The sequence below is a fragment of the Spinacia oleracea genome, chromosome 4 (assembly GCF_020520425.1).
Source record: "Spinacia oleracea cultivar Varoflay chromosome 4, BTI_SOV_V1, whole genome shotgun sequence".
Classification (NCBI taxonomy): Eukaryota; Viridiplantae; Streptophyta; class Magnoliopsida; order Caryophyllales; family Amaranthaceae; genus Spinacia; species Spinacia oleracea.
Window position 1 is genome coordinate 101651060 of NC_079490.1, and position 13383 is coordinate 101664442.

Sequence of the window (13383 nt, forward strand, 5' to 3'; positions counted from 1 at the left end):
AGGTGTCACACCTTGGTATTGAAGTGGATAGGGCAAAAATTGAAGTAATTGAAAAGCTCCCTCCTCCGGGCAATGTTAAGGGCATCCGCTCCTTCCTTGGGCATCCAGGTTTTTATAGGAGGTTCATCAAGGACTTTTCGTTGATTGCAAGGCCCCTTACTTATCTCCTTCAAAAGGAGTGCGATTTTCAATTTGATGCCGCTTGCCTTAATGCTTTCAACAAGCTCAAGCTCGCTTTGGTTTCCACTCCTATCGTGCAAGCTTCCGATTGGTCCCTCCCTTTTGAACTAATGTGCGATGCAAGCGACTATTCGGTTGGGGGTGTCTTAGGTCAAAAGAAGAATAAAAATCTCCATGTCATTTATTACATGTCCAAGACACTCAACCAAGTTCTATCCAACTACACCACCACAAAAAAAGAGTTCCTTGGAATTGTTCATGCCTTCGAGAAATTCTGGACCTACTTGGTGGGTTCGAAAACCATTGTGTACACCGACCATGCGGCCATCCGGTATCTTATGGCCAAGAAGGAGGCAAAGCCTAGGCTCATTCGATGGGTTCTCCTCCTCCAAGAATTCGACATTGAGATTCGTGACAAAAAGGGAGCCGAAAATGGGGTTGTCGACCATCTTTCTAGGCTTGATCTTGGCAAAGGGGATATGGATGATTTGACAATTGAGGACGCCTTGCGCGATGATGCTTTGTATATGGTTGAAAGCCCCTATCTACTTTGGTTCGCCGACCTTGTAAACTACCTCGCTTGTGGGGCAATCCCGGAGGATTTCTCCACTCAACAACGAAGGAAATTGAAGTATGATGCTAAGCGATATGTGTGGGATGAGCCTATTTTGTTGAGAAGAGGCCCGGATGGGCTATTACGGAGGTGTGTACCTAATGATGAGTTTGCTAATGTTCTCCGCATGTGCCACTCCTCTCCTTGTGGGGGCATATGGGGGGGGGGGTAAAACCACCTCTAAGGTCCTACAAAGTATGCTAAGGTGGCCCACTCTATTCCTGGATGCTTGGGCCTTTGCCAAAACTTGTGATCGTTGGAAACGCACGGGAAATGTGTCTAAGAGGAAAGAGATGCCCCAATCTTCCATTATCGAGCTAGAGGTGTTTGATGTTTGGGTCATTGACTTCATAGGCCCTTTTCCTTCTTCATATGGAAATTTGTACATCCTTGCACTAGTAGAAAAAACCCCTGTTGCAGCCCCCTTGTTGCAGCGTACATGTATTAATACGCTTCAACAAGCAATAGGTCAATGCGGGTCAAACCCTTTAAAGGGTTATTGCAGCGTACAAATTAATTGCCCCCCGCAAAAGAGCTTTTTGCAGCGTACATATTAAAAGCCCCCTGCAATAGCTAGATACTGTTGCAGCGTACATGTTATTGTACCCTTCAACAAATCCGTGTAACAAAATTTGTTTGCTGGAATAATATTATTGTTGAATAATTAATTCATTTAACTAAAATATCTATCTCAAAATTTTAGAGTTCCCCGCGCTCAACTCCAAGCTTGTTCCCTCAGTTTTCAATTCCTTGCGTCGCCGACGAACTCAGAGCTTGCTCGGTCCTGTGTCGCCGTCGAACTCATCTTGCTCGGATCCGCCGTCACTCTCCTCGCCGGTGAGTGTCTTTTCTCGCCTCCTCCCCCCGTCGCGTCTTGTACCTTCTCCGCGCTGAACCACGACTGACATAGTCGCTGAAAACTCAGCTAGCTCGGCCGGTGGTTCTAAGAAAGAACGGTCTGTTCTCCGGTGCTTGCTCGGCCGTCACTCCTCGCCACAACGAGTAATTATCTTCCTGTCCCCTTTTGATTTTCGTTTTTAGAATTAGGGTTTGTACAATTCTGTTTTTGTTTTTTTGTTTTTTTGGCTAGTTCTTCAATTCGTTCTTTGCACTTAATTTGTGAAGATCGTACTGCCTGCAGGAATCTATCATCGTGCTTGTTTAGATTTAACAACTGCATTAAGGTATTGATTTATCTAATTATCTTCATGAAGTTTCTCTTTTTCCTCTTTTGAAAGTCCGAGGCCTGCTCATAGGAAGTCATAATTTCTGTATCTTTGGTAATTGAAAAGTTCAATTTGGCATTATTTAGGAATTATAGATAAATTACAAGTTGGTATGTAATTTGAATGCAATTTGAAGTAAATTTGAAGCTTTGATTCTGGAACTCTTCTTTTCTAATCACCTTTTTGGTTTTTCTTTTGTTTGTATTAGCTGATAATTTAATTGTAAAGTCAATGAAAATGCTTGCTGGAATATCTATAACCCTTTTGGATTAAATTGATTGACTTCATGGCAATACGCTGACACTTAACTGACGTTTTATAATTTTGATACCAATTGAACATGCAGGAGTTTGAGCAGTTTCTTATTTTGTGATTTTTTGAAAATGCAGGCTTCTATTTTGCTGTTGACACCAGCATTTGCAAGGCTTATTTTGCGACTTAATCTTCAGCCTCCTGAATTTGTTACTGGTAATTATTATTTTGAGTTGGTCTTATGAAGTATTACATTTACATTTACTCTCTTTCGCCTAGTTACAATCAGATCTGTCTGTTCTTTTAGATTTTGAGTTAGCGCTCCCTAGTCAAATCCTATTCTGCTATGGTTCCAGCTAGCCTCTTGCTTGTAGCCTTGTAGGGGATAAGAAAAGGTAGAGTTCCCCAAAAACCATTCGCAAAATAATCGATTTCTTTGCCTGGAAGTCTACGATTACTCATTGGCACCAACTTTGCGTCTGCTGGTTCGGGTTACGCCGAGAGAACAGCCAGCTTATATGTAAAGTTTCAATCTTTCCATGCAAAACCTTGTTAACTCATAAAACTTAACTTGAATGTTAAAGACTAACTTTGTTGGGTTTGCAACTACAGAGGGCGGTATCTCTTACGCAACAGTTGGGGTACTACAAGGAGTACCAGAGTAAGGTGACAAAATTGGTGGGGATTGAGAAAGCAAAAGGGATGTTCTCAGCTGGAATTCATCTTCTCGGTGCTGGAAATAGTGATTATCTTCAGAATTACAACATCAATACTTATATCTACAGACAGTATACACCTGATCAGTTTGCTGATCTTCTTATGACCTCCTTCTCTAACTTTGTCCAGGTGTCTCTCTCTCTCCTAAATCTCCTCATTTCACAATTTAAATGCGTACTAAAATTAGATAAGAAATTTTAAATCCACTTCTCTAACTTTGTCCAGGCCATATCCATCTGTTTTTTCTAACTCTGAAGCACTGTTACTGTTAGTTATCATTATTTAATAGCTGCTGATAATACTCTGCTCTCCTACAACAACTGCACCTCCCTCAACTTCATTATCTTCTTCATCATCAATAACCAAACTCTGTCTTCTTGAATTGCCCCTGCTCCTTCCAAACATCACAACATCATCTTCTTCAACCCCATCCAGATTATCACTCATTTCGAATTCTAAGCAAAGCTACGAACAAAATGAATTGTTAATAAACTGAAAAGCTGAATCCATACTACAGTTTTTCTTAGGTTGTATTGGTAATAAGTAAAGAAACTTTGAGCTTAACACAAAGTATATACTAGGAAGTATAATTGAAGTGTTTGACTGATGATTGAAGTGTTAGAGTGTCAAGTGTTCCAAATTAAAACGTTACTTATTTGCAGATGCAACTGAATTTGAAGTAATTACCAATTGGTTGATTTTGATGGAAATGGTTGATAGTTCTTGGAAAATTGGATTACTTTACAATAATTGTGTTTGGACAATGATAGCTTTCAGTTACGGATATGAATTTGCGGAAGCCACTTCCAAAGAAATGTGTAGATGTGATTGATACTTTCTTGGAAATGAGGGAATGTAATTCTGTTCTAAAATTATTGAAACTTTACTTTTTGAGGAAAATCAAGTACTTTTACTCTGTAGTTTGAGTTTTGATCCTTCTGTTAGAAGCAGCTTCTCTGTCTGTGTCCCTAAACAAATACATTTTAATATAAACTTTACTTTTTGAGGAAAAACAAAGTCTGATTTGTGATAGTATTATACTATTAGTATTCAATTTGGTTCATTTTTTACTCTATTGATATAGCTTTTGTGATTTGATGCCTATCACATAAGATATTGCCCTGCCTTTTCTTGTACCTACTCTGTGAGTTCTTCTGTATATCTGTGAAGGAGAGATTTATATTTGCTCGTTGTCATTGTGCAGTTCTTTAAGCGCTCGGTGGATCAGTATGAGAGTGACTTGCAGTTTGTGGTCCAATCTCTTTTACTTTCTATGGATGTAAACGAGCTTCAGCTTGTTAAATCTGGTCTATGCTATGGAAATTGTATTCGTTATGCTTTGGTAAAGCTTCTCAGATCGTCGGGCTACAATGCTGCAGTATGTGCTTCAAAATGGCAAGGTTGTAACAAGGTGCCTGGAGGTATAATCGCTTCCTGAAAATCTCATTCAATAACATTTTTTTGCATATTCTAAATTCTCGGGTTTATCCAATTCTCATACTTCCTCAAAACAAATATAACTTAACCAGATATAAATTATGGCCCGTTGATGAGTTTTTTAGTTAAATGATCTAAAGGAAAAAGAAGTCCGCCTATGAGCTTAGCTCAATTAATAAACGAGTTGAACTTGAACATATTGTTTCTTAAATGAATCAAGTTTAAAAAACTGTTTGAGCTCGTCTGGAAACTCAAGTTTGATTCGACTATGTTAAACAAGGTTGAACATGGGCAAAGTGATACACAAATCAGACCATTTACAAATGCACACACCTTCTACCAAGGAACAAAGTTTTTTTTTTTGAAGATTCTTTAAAGTTGAGAGTTGTACAGGCCAAGTATACATATTCTTCTTAAAGTGCGCGTTAGAGTTTTGTTGGGGGGCTGGGGTGGTGGGAGCATGATGATTTCTAAGGATGAATAATTATACGAACATGGTATTACAAGCAGTTGTTGGTCCATTGCCTCTTGAGAAATTTCTAATTGGGAGTTCAATTGTTTACATGTGCATCCAGAGAAGTACCTGGATAGTCTTCAAAGCAGCTCGACTGTTGCTCAAATTGTGGAGGTATATCAGAAATCGTAGAAACTAGTCACACTATTTGGATTATATTTAGGAGTTAGAGCCTTATGAATTTTGACTTTTACTCAAAAGCCAAAACCTCTAACGATTTTTTGAATGTGTCAAACAGAGTTCTAAATATATTCTAATTGATTTTTTATTTCATGACCATTAGGTTGCTTGATATGTATTTGGATCCACAGAACGGTAAGGAACCAATGCTCAATGCTGCAGTTCGCCTTCTTCATAATCACTAAGAGTCACTCGATCCTCTGCAAGTTCTAGAGGTATTTGACCAGGACCACGGTAATCGTTTTGTTACTACATGCAACAACATCCATTTTTCATGTTCATTTTTCTTTGTTGCAATTCTGTATAACATTTTGATTTCAACTAGCTAATGCAATTTCATGATATGCTAATTGAAACAGATTAGAGCACGGGGTTTATAATCTGTCGCGACTAAGAGAATCAGCAGCCACCGGATTCAAGTCTTTTCACATCCCTGTTCATTGGATGCTTGACACCGGATTCGTCAGTCACGTGAAATTATTTTCCTACAACCATTTTCTGTTGCACATCATTTTCTTGCACCCTCTCTTCTGATTTACATGTTTAGTATGTTAAGTTTTAATTTTTCAAGACTTATTACAATCTACTTATGCACATTTAAGGCTTGTTTGGTCGTTATAGGTCATATTTAGGCTTAAATGAGACATTTTCGCTCCCAAATTTGAACTAAAGAACCTAAAAACTCTTTTTTTACTTATTATACATTTAATGTGCATAGTTTTAACTTTCTAAGACTCATTACAATCTATTTATGCACATTTAAGGCTCATTGGGTCGTTATAGGTCATATTTAGGCTAAAATGACATTTTCGCTCCCAACTTTGAACTAAATAACCTAAGGACTCATTTTAAACTTATTATATGATTAATATGCTTATTTTTAAGTTTCTAAGACTTATTCTATTCTACTTATGTACATTTAAGGCTTGTTTGGTCGTTATAGGTCATATTTAGGCTAAAATAAGGCATTTTCGCTCCCAACTTTGAAATAAAGAACCTAAGGACTCATTTTAAACTTATTACATGTTTAATATGCATAATTTTAACTTTCTAAGACTCGTTCCAATCTATTTATGCACGTTTAAGGCTCATTGGGTCGTTATAGGTCATATTTAGGCTAAAATGTCATTTTCGTTCCCAACTTTGAACTAAAGAACCTAAAGAGTCATTTTAAACCTTTTACATGATTAATGTGCTTAGTTTTAACTTTCTAAGACTTATTCCAATCTATTTATGCACATTTAAGGCTTGTTTGGTCATTATAGGACATATTTAGGCTAAAATGACATTTTCGTTCCCAACTATGAACTAAAGAATATAAATACTCATTTTAAACCTTTTACATGATTAATATGCTTAGTTTTAACTTTATAATACTTATTCCAATCTATTTATGCACATTTAAGACTCATTGGGTCGTTATAGGTCATATTTAGACATTTTCGCTCCCAACTTTGAACTAAATAACCTAAGGACTCATTTTAAACTTATTATATGATTAATATGCTTATTTTTAAGTTTCTAAGACTTATTCTAATCTACTTATGTACATTTAAGGCTTGTTTGGTCGTTGTAGGTCATATTTAGGCTAAAATGAGGCATTTTCGCTCCCAACTTTGAACTATAGAACCTAATACTCATTTTAAACTTATTACATGTTTAATATGCATAACCTAAGGCTAGATGAGGTAATTAATTAATTTTCCTTACTCTTGCTTCGTATTTTAGACTATTAGGACATTGCCATTAGTTGCTTGAATGTTAAAATGTGATATTTTTTTTGTTTTTGTAAAGGTCTATACTCCGAGGAATACGTCTTATGCTAGTGAGGAAATTGATGTGGTTCGTGAGCAATGGGCTGCAAGTATTTATTATTGGCCTAGGGGCGCTTGATCGAGTTAGTTTAGATATTATAGAACAATCTTTTATGTTAAAATGTATGCATACGTTGAAATTGGAACATACATATATTTAAATGTATATGGTACGTGCACTTTTGTTTTGGGATATCTTCAAAATACTATTTATTATTTTTATATTTGTTATACAGGTTGCGATATTATATTATTGCTGTGACAAGTTTCTGTATTTGGGCAATCTAGGTCTCCCTAAAACTAAAATTTTACACCCTTGTTGCAGCGTACATATGTATGTACGCTGCAACAAGGGTGTAAAATTTGGCAAAAAACCAGACCTATTGCAGCGTACAAATAGATGTTCGCTGCAACAGGTTGGGTTTTTTGCAGCGTACACCTATTTGTACGCTGCAACAAGTCAAGATTTTAGCCAAAATTTAGACACTTGTTGCAGCGTACAGGCATATGTACGCTGCAAAAAACCACTTTTCGCAGCGAACATTGTACGCTGCAACAAGTTCAGACTTGTTGCAGGCCCCCCAGTTGCAGCATACGATGTACGCTGCAACAAGGGTCTAAAAGCCCGCTGCAATAAGGGTTTTTTCTACTAGTGTTGTGGTCGTTGACTACGTTTCTAAATGGGCGGAAGCAATCTCCTCACCCACCAATGATCATAAGGTGGTGCTTTCTCTTTTCAAAAAGATTATATTCCCCCGCTTCAGAGTCCCTAGAGCGGTGATAAGTGATGGAGGATCCCACTTTACTCATGTGAAGTTCAAGGCCCTTTTGAAGAAATATGGTGTGCATCACAAGGTCAGTTTGGCGTACCACCCCCAAACTAGTGGTCAAGTAGAGGTCACCAATCGGGAGATTAAGTCGATCCTTGAGAAGACGGTTGTTAAGAACCGGAAGGATTGGGCCATCAAGCTTGATAATGCCTTATGGGATTATAGAACGACTTTCAAAACCCCGACTGGGATGGCCCCGTACAAGCTTGTGTATGGCAAGAATTGTAATTTGTCGGTCGAGCTAGAGAATAGGGCCATGTGGGCCATAAAAACCTTGAATTTTGAGCTTACTTGTGTGGGTGAGCGACGTTTACTTGACCTCCATGAGCTTGAAGAGCTCCGAATGAATGCCTATGATTCGGCAAGTATCTACAAAGCTCGTTCCAAGTAATATCACGACGCACTTATTGACAAGAGGGAGTTTAAGGAAGGGGATAGAGTTCTCCTCTACAACTCTCGATTGAAATTGTTCCCGGGCAAGCTCAAGTCCCGTTGGAGCGGCCCGTTTGAAGTGGTGAGAATTTCCCCCCATGGTGCTATCGAGATTTGGGGTCATGATGCTGGAACTTTCAAAGTAAATGGACACCGGCTCAAGCACTATTTTACGGGTGATTCTAATGGCACTTTTTCCATCATGGACCTCAAAGGCCCCCCTTGAATTTGGGCGGCACCGTCAAGATAGTGACGACATCTCGTGGATTTTTGAGTTTTGTTTTTGGTGCATTTTCTTGGTGTGGATTCATTTAATCCACCTTTTCCATGCCTGATTATACTTTTGGTGAGTTCGTTAGTTATTTCCGGTTCTTTGCGGGACTTGCTCCCACGACATCTCCTGTAATATCCTTCTAACTCTCTTGCATTCTTTGGGAGCGGGCATTCTTCATGTGGGGCATTGGTTGGATGGGTAGTTGTGCCCCTCCTTGTTTCGTTTTAGGCCTTGAGGACATGGCCTAATTCGAACTTGGGGGGAGATTTTATTGTGTGGTAGTCACTATGATTTCCATATGTTAGATTGCGTGCTTTTGTGCATATTTCTTGTTTAGTTTCATTGATTTTAGTTTCTTTTCTTTTCCTCTTTCTTTGTTTTCTTTTCCTCTTTCTTTGCTTTCTTTCCTTTTTCTTTCTTTCATTTCTTTTCCTTCCTTTTCTTTTTCTTTTCCTTTTACTTTTTCTTTCCTTTTTCCTCTTTGTCAAGGCAAGTTTTTCTAGTTTTTTAGGATTTATTCTTGATTCGGGCATAATAAAATTAGAACTTATAGGTTAGAATGCTTTTATTCCTAATTGGTAGAGGTGTGCACGGTTTTGAATGTCTTTGTTCGAGTCTAGGATCTAGGCCGGTGTAAAGGTAGTCTGTTAGAACTTTAGATATCATGAGTCTTGAACCCTTGGTTTGTGGTAAGACGGTGTCCTTCTCTCTAGTGATTTAAAGCCGGAGAGGATAGTAATTGCTACCCATATGTGAGGATCTTGTTCTTTCTAGCCCAATTCTCAAACACAAATATTGAGTGGCATGGATCCTTGGAATTGACTTTCCCATATCCTGATTTGAGTTTTTCCTTCCCGAGACCGCGACCGAACTACTTTAGGGGACGATAGAGGCATTTCTTTCGGTGACTATTTTCTTTTTATAGATTAGGACATCATTTTTCTTATTTTCCATTTTGTTTGCATTTTCCCCCTTGCTAGTCATTTGAGCTTTGCCCCTTCATTTCTTATTAGCTCATTACAAGCCGATTGGCCTTTGTTTTATTTTCACCCTTAGAAGTGATAGTGAAGCATTAACGTTATTGTGCTTTGTGATTTTGATTGAATATGCAAAATGTTGAGAAGTGATGGATGTTGGTTTGAAAGGAAAGATTAGAGAAGTATGTTGTATATATTTGTTGTGGGATCTTTTACAGTGATGACGTGTCACGCGTTCCTCGGAGGTATTAAGTATGAGTTGACACGATCCTCTGGCAACCTGTAAAACAAGAATATTCCCGTAGGAATATTCCCTCCGACGCCTAAGTAAGTATAAGCTAGAGAGAGAAGTAAATTGTTGAGAGAAGGCAGAGCAAAGATAATTTTAAGGTAGGTGGGAATGTATTGAATGCCCCTTTTACCTTGGGATCTGAACTATTTATAGGACTACGGTTCCTTGGGAATTGATCCCATAACCCTAACTGATGTGATACCTTCTGGGATTGGAACACGTGTTCAGAGGTGAGAGTGTGGAGTTGAGTCTGATGGACTCTTTGGATTTGGGCCTGGTCATGGACAACTTGGGCTTTTATGAAGATAATGGTCTTCCAGGGCCTAAAGGGTGAGGTGTGGGCCAGCATATAAGCCCTAGACTCATGTTGCCATATGAGATGGGCTATAGTCAGATTACCCTTGTCTTAGGGCCCATTGTGGAGATACAAAAGCCCACATCTTTGCCCCTCATGAGGAGTGAAAACTGACGTTTAGTTTTTACTGCTCTTGGCTTCTCCAGTGCTGTAGTGACGCGTGGCAGGGTCAATCATTTCTTACCCCTCTATAAATAAGTGGGAATTTCAAGTGAGTTCCCCCTTATTTCTAGAAATCTTTGGAGAGCAGCAGAGGGAGGGCGATTTCCGGCGTGATTTCAACCACCAGAGAGCATTGTAGAACCACCGTTTCCTTCATCTTTGTTCTTGGAGTTCTTCATCTTTGGGAATTCAATTTCTTTGGAAGTTCCTTCTTTAATCCAACAGGTAACTTTTCTTCTGTGGAAACTTGTTTGTTGATTTTGTTCGTTTTATTTTCCTTCCCTGTTTATGGTACGCCAGCCTGGTCAAATTTCGAGGACGGCGACCTGTTGTTTTGACGTCTTCACTTCAGAAATTATGCCCCCGTCTTGAGCCAATTCTTCAACCTGTGCAGGACATCATGGTGCGAATAGGTGAAGAGCCATTCTTCGAGGGGGAATCTTCTTCTCCCATGGAGGAGGACGCCGCCGTAAACGAACGTGCAGAGGGTGCTACAGCGGGCCCGTCCAAGAGTGAAGAAGGCCACCTTCACCCCTGTGAGATATTCCCCCTTCCGACGTGGCTACATTATCTGACTGAGCAAGGGGGATGATTATGGCGCGTCTCTAAACTTCGGCCCTGGACACGAGTTTTGCATCCCAGGAGGCATGGAATGCACCAGTTTTGGCTTGGTGGAAGGGGAGTTTGCCGTCTACAACTCCTTCTTGAAGCTGGGCATGAGGTTTCCTCCACACCCGTTTGTGGTGGAGTTGTTGGACGGTTTCAACATAGGGCTGAACCAGATGTCCCCCATTCTTGGGCCGGCATGTTTGGGTATATTGCCATGTGTGAGCTTGAGGGCATGACCCCTTCTTTCCTGCAATTTCTACGGATAGCTTCGCTGTTCAAAGTCCCTCAGGCCGCCGAGGGCTGGCTAGCCCTTAGTTATAAGGGAGCATACAGGACGGTTATGGGTAAGGCGTCCAAATGGCACCATCGGCGGAAGAAGTGGGTAGTCATCAAGACTACTGACCTGGAGATGTGTAAACGGATGAGGCGGTGGACGCTTCAACCTAACTTCGTTGGGAGAAGTGGTTCCTTTCCCCCCGTTTCTGCCGGCCTTTGGAAACAAGTTTCGTCTCTCTTCAAGGCCAAACCGCTCATAGTAGGATCCAAGACGGCTTGGATAACTGAGGGGTGGTTGCCCCATCTAGATCAGTTGGACGACTCAACCTTCCTCTCGGCAGTGGGCTTGTGTCCGTATATGCGGAGAGGTAATAGCTAGTAACTTTGAGTCTGTTGTTTTAATATATTTTTTTTTTGTAGTCTTTTCTGACGTCTTCGTTCTTTTCAGACGAGGCTATGGAGAAGTTGGACGGGGCGGCTAAGGGCCAAGTGGATATGCCGACCTGTATTTTGTTATATTTAAAAAGTATTTTTTATGAATTTAACTCCATTTAATGAGAATTAAATGTATTTTATTTTTAATTAATTTAATTATTAATTAATTACGAAAATCGTATTTTTATTAAATAAATTCAACGAATTTATTTAATCTGGATTTGTTGGGTCGTGTTTTGAAAACGAATATAATTTAATCAAAGCCCAGTTTAAAGTTCCATGATCAAACCCAACAAGGCTTGCAAGGATTAATTCTAGGTAAGCCCGGAAGTAAGACCAACTCAAATTACCAAAACCTAGCCCATGTGGGAGAGAAAAACTATAAATACACCCCCTCATTAAACCCTCACAAAATTTTCAACAATCTCTCTCTCTCCTCTTTTTCTTTCTCCTTGCTGCACCCTCACACACCCCTTTCGTCCGCCCCTCTTGCTTGCAGCCCAAGGCACGAGTGTGCCCAGCCAGCCTCGTGCGCGCACCCCTCTCCCCTGCCTTGCCTCGCAGCCGCAGCGTAGCACTCACGTGCCTGCTGCTGTCGTGGCCTTGTGCCCCGCATGCCTGCACTCCCCTTCCTCGTCTCGCCCCGCAGCCCGCTGAGCCTCTTGCTCGCTGCTGATGTGTCGAGTGCCCCAGCGCCCACTCCCTCTCTCGCCCCTCGCTGCGCTGCTGCTCGCGTGCTGCTGTGCGGCGTGGTGTTGTTGTTGTTGTTGCTCGACGCCCCACAGACACAACACATCAATTATTGTGTTTGTGTGTGTTGTTGATTGGTGATAATCAATTGTATACTTTTTAAACTTTAATTTTCAGTTTTTAAATTGTTTGAATTATTATGATTATTTAATGATTTGGGTTATTTAATTTAAATTGATTGGAAAGGTTGTGAACCCCGTATTTTATTATTGTTGTATTTAAATTGATGAGATTGATTTTAATGATTGAAATTATTATTTTCAGATTTAATGAATTAATGTGTCAATTTTTAAGGTCAAAACATGATTTTTATGATGACCTACTATTAGGGTTTCAATTCTAATTAATTAGGCGATTGATTCATATAATTTAATGACGTTTTAAATTATGGGAATCAACTTAAATTTTCAAATTGTTTATAAGCTTTTAAAAGTTGGGTTTTAATGGTTTTAAAGCTAAAAAGTCAATGTTTTTATACTAGGACTTGAGTTGACTATTTGAGACTATTAATTTAATGAATAACAATTAATTTCTAATTAAACTAAGGGTTTTAGTTTCTTAAGTAGTTGCTGGAAATTTAGTAAACATGGATAATAATTTAAATAGTCGTGATTCGCACAGTGGCCCCCGTACTTAGGTATTCCAGGTACGTACAAGACTAGGGTGACCACCCATCCCTTGAGGACTTTGTGAAGTATATTGAATGCGAATCCTGTGAACTTATGTGTTGGGAATTCATGTTTGATGATTGGGAACGAACATGTTTTTGTTATTATGGAATCATGTTTGATGTGTGAACAAGCATGTGATTATTATTATTGAATCTATGTGAATGAGCATGCTATGTATTGAATTATGCTTTATGGATTCTGTTGAACTATCATGTTATGGACTTTTATAATCGTTGAATTATGTCAAGCATGGTTTTCAAGTTGGGTTGCATGTATGAGTATTGCGCATGCAAGTTATTATTATTATTATGCTATAGTACGAGATGTCTAGCATATGTTGAGCCTATTGAATATTGCAGGAGTGCATTGTTTATTCTACCAAGGGGT

General features: G+C 39.4%; 1 long non-coding RNA gene across 1 annotated transcript; it reads left to right on the forward strand.

Annotated features, from left to right (window-relative positions):
* Positions 1-1674: 1674 nt before the first annotated feature.
* LOC130460149 (uncharacterized) lies at positions 1675-4309 on the forward strand. The gene is made up of 5 exons (XR_008920094.1): positions 1675-1977; positions 2409-2487; positions 2579-2791; positions 2884-3117; positions 4193-4309. It is a non-coding gene; the product is annotated as an uncharacterized lncRNA (long non-coding RNA).
* The last annotated feature ends 9074 nt before the right edge of the window (positions 4310-13383 follow it).